The sequence below is a fragment of the Dipodomys ordii genome, unplaced genomic scaffold (assembly GCF_000151885.1).
Source record: "Dipodomys ordii isolate 6190 unplaced genomic scaffold, Dord_2.0 Scaffold91, whole genome shotgun sequence".
Classification (NCBI taxonomy): Eukaryota; Metazoa; Chordata; class Mammalia; order Rodentia; family Heteromyidae; genus Dipodomys; species Dipodomys ordii.
Genome location: NW_012267307.1, coordinates 3706014 through 3710164, shown reverse-complemented (window position 1 = coordinate 3710164; position 4151 = coordinate 3706014).

The following is a 4151-nucleotide window of genomic DNA, read 5'->3' as shown; positions in this document are numbered from 1 at the left end:
TATATATATCCTTGTTACATGTCTGCTGGCCAAGATTCTGACTCTAGCTCTGCTGAGATGAACACCTATTCACTTACTCAATTAGTTAATTAATTTATGAAAAGGAGTGAGCAGAATTTCGGGAGATGATGAAGAAGAGCAATGCAGCCAGGCCCAGGCAGCCTGGAGGCAGAGTGGCTGTGGTACGCACAGCTCCTGGCTGCGTCCAGGGCCTCACGTGGCCAGCGAGGACTTCGTTGCAAGGTGTTAGCAGCATGCACCTCTTCCTATGGCTGGACGCCTGACCCCCAGTTACTACTCATCTTAGAAGGAAAGGTGGCGTGCAGTGCTGGGCCTTTGGCACAGAGGCAGAGCTAACTGTGGGAGGATATGAAGAGGGTTTTATAGCCATCCTTGAGGTGTGCTGTGGTTAAGTGCAAATGCTTCATTAGAACAATTTCGTGATTGTTGAATAAATGGATTTTCCCCATTCAGATATTCTTTAGTATGTACATTGCTTAGCTCAAAGTTGATTGCAAACAAATAGACATTATTCAGTCGAGACTAGTGTGAAGTTTTTAAAACATAAGCTCATTCATTAATGCAAGGGTGGATGGGAACTAGAAAGGACTGCGTACAGCAGGAGAGCCCGGAGCTGTGGCGTGGTGGATCCTGGGCCAGGCTGCAGGCGGTGCCTTGCATTGTGGTGATTTTGCTCCACCCAGGGGACATGGGTGTCTGCTGGAGCCATCCTGGGTTTGCTTAACTGAGGTGGGCCAGGGTGGAGTTCAGGAAAGCCAGACATCTCGTGCACAGCCTGCACCCCCAACATATCAGCAGTGGCAGGTGGAGGAACAGAGCCCAACAGAAAGGCAAATGTAATCATCAGAAGAAAAGATTTATGGAGACAGCGAGCGTAGAATTCTAGTTGGTTCCAGGAAAATCAGATCCCCAAGCTGTCTCCATCACCACCTTCTGCTTTATGACTTGAGTTACACTCTCTGATCTGTTGCCCATTCTCTGTGTACACGCGAATGTGTGTGCGTGTGCGTGTACGCATGTGACCATCACTCAGATGACCTTTTGTCATGTTTCTTGAACGTGTCATTTTCCCTCCGGATGTGGGACTCTCTCAAAAGAACCCCATCTCCAGAGCTTTCCGGAGATGGTGCAGGCCGCCTGAGACGCCCGAGGCCCAGGGCTCTGTGAGGACCTGCAGGACCCCAGGGTCTCCGTCCGTCTCCCTGTCTTCACGGGGTCTGGGCCCGGCCTTCCCGCTGCCAGCTGTGGCCTGCGATCTGAGGTCAGCCCTCTGCTCTTCCTCATCCTACCCCATGACCGCCCCAAGCGGCTCCTGTGGAGACCTCTCAGCGTCTTCTAACGCCAGAGCATCCACATGCCTTGTAAACGATTCTGGGGTCAGTTCTGTGAAAAGCATTCAACAGATATTTGTTAACAGAACATCACCTTGGCATGCTGACCTAAAATGAACAATTTTTCCCCTCCTTGGTGGTTCTGTTCTTGAGATGACCTTGAGAGGGGGAAAATAAGAAATGATGAAGAAAACTGACCTTCTGCTTGCAATGCTGCTCTCCTTTTTTTCCCCTCTGAAGTTTACATTATACACAGAAATGAAGAGCAAGCCCTGGATTTCTGCGTTGTTTGGACTTGCAGATGTACTGTGGAGAGTAGTGCGCTACTTCTTGTCCAACCCAGTGTTGTTTGCTGTGTGCCATGCTTCTACATACCTAAGGTGAAAGCACGCTCCCTGCACGTGTGTGGTAGTGTTGCTGTTGCAATGCAGAAACAACCCACACGTTTGCTCTTTGTCCAGTGCACTGCAATGGCTGCGTGTCTTTGCATGAGCCTTATAAAGACCTGAAAATCCAGGTATTTGCACTTAAGTATGATTTTATTTTCAAAGCCAACCAGTGAGTCTCCAAACAAATGTCAGGCTGTTAAAGCAGCTTGTGTTGCTGGCTGTTTTTCTTCCTGTGTAATTCTTCACTCAGAAAAAAAAATGCTATCTGATTACAAATTATGTACCTATTCTTACTTCTTGTGCCCCAGGCAGCAGTTAATTTTTGCCATAGGTCACAGAGGATAAAGCCCCAAGATCTGGAGCCTCTTAATTGCATTGCATATGACTTGCTGTCCCCAGGCCTCAGCGGCTCTTGCAGCTTGGAGATAATGCCCTTCCCCCGGAGCCACAAGGAGAGCCCGCCGCCGTGGCTGTATTAATTAGACTTCGAGGATGGTAGAAAAATTATGGTTTAAGCTTCTGCTCAAAAATTTAGGCGATATTATAGTAGAGATCTTGGCAGAACTTGGCAGGGGAATAAATGAACCTCAAGGCTTTTGTTTGTTCTGGAAGAAAAAGAGAAAAAAGAAAAATCCCAACACTTCGTCGGCCTGTCACATTAGCACAATATATAAGTTTTGATAGAATTCCAGGTTAAGTTTGTCAATTCTGGGGTTGTAAAAATGGAATAAATTGGCACGACCTGTGGAAGTCTCAGGACACGTTAGAGAATTCCCGGCCAGCCATATATCAAGCATACAGTGAGGAAGGAGAGGGAAGGAAAGTAGAAAGAAGGGCAAAAGGCGAAATGGTTTGTGTCCATTTAAGAAAAAATCAATAATGGCATAAAATTGATTTAGTGCTTGTCATAAAACATAAGTAAGTGCTGGAAAATAGAGAAAATTGAGTCTCAATTTAATCTGCACAAAGCCACCCCGTACGGAGGAAGAGAACGGAGCAGGAGAGCAACATAAAACCCAAAGACAGATACTTAATTGTCATATTAAAGACTCTTTTCAGCCTGCTGGAGTCCAGGACCGGGACCCATCCATCATGTGGATAAGAGGCATTGAAATCAAATCTCAATTAAAATCTGTTCAATAATGTCTCTAATATGTTTTTCAAGCATTAATTTTTTTCCCATCGATTCTACACCCCATAAATCAGATATGTTCCTGTGCATGTAAGTTTATGGAGGTCAGGATTATGGTTTTATGAAGTTAATGCACCCGAACCATTTAATTTACACAGGCTAAAGTTTTATGTCTGTTGTTCATTTCTATTATTTTCTTCAGCTAAAAATTATTTGGGCTATAAAACTAAAAACCAAGTCCCTTTCCCCCCAACTGTGTATAGTTAGCAACCAGATTCTAGGTTTTTATTTATCGATATTTATACATTTGGCTGTGGGATCAGGTCCTGACCTGCTGAGCTCCTGGGCTGACTGTTGACCGTGTGGCTGGAGCTAAACCTGTGGGGAGAGGTGCTCTCTGCCCTGCCTGTGCAAAGAGATCTGGTTAAAAACAAAAAAACACAAACACAATGCCGAGGTCTTATTTTCATCCACGAATTCACTGTGGAGTCTGAGCTCTGCAAACATGGCTTTCAGCGACTCTGCTGAGCTCCCCGTCGGCGTTGCCGGTGATTGAGGACGGATGGTGAAGAGAGACGAGGCTTGCAGTGTCATTCTACAGCCAGTCGGGAAGAGCAGGGGAGTGTGCAGCCCTGTGCTCAGCGCCCAGCAGCCTGGCCTTTGGCCAAGAGTGTCCCACGGCCTGTGCTGCCGCTGGGCAGGCCAGGGCTGAGCCCCTGCTGCCGGGCAGCCACCAGCTCCGGGGAACACAGGGCACAGCGCGGGACATGGCGTGGCTTCTCTGTCTCCTTGGCTCTGAAATGCTTCCCGCTGTGTCTCTGGGAAGGCAGCAGGAAGCTCACGCTAACAGTTGCTCTGTGTGGAGGACTCGTATTGTGGTTTCTTGGTGTTGGTGAATTTAAGTTACACGACCATAAATCAGGTTCTCTTCTTCATTCAGGTAGGACTTCAGTTATGCATGTTCATATTCCATGTGGACTTTGTCTGGGTCAAGACCAGGCAAACGCAGGGAGCGGTGACAGTGCCCAGCATGCTCACACTCTACCCTTCAGAGACGGCGGTGCCCCGCCCCGAAAGTTCCATTCACACTTGGCATAGAATTTTCCGGCATGGATCCTTGCCTCTTTCTGTCACTTGGGTGTTTATGCCTGCATATGCTCATCCGTGTAGCACAATTCTATTTGCTTTGTCACCGTCCTTCCTGGGGCTGGGGAGGGAGTCTGGGGCTGGGGAGGGAGTCCAGGGCTGGGGGGAGAGTCTGGGGCTGGGGAGGGAGTC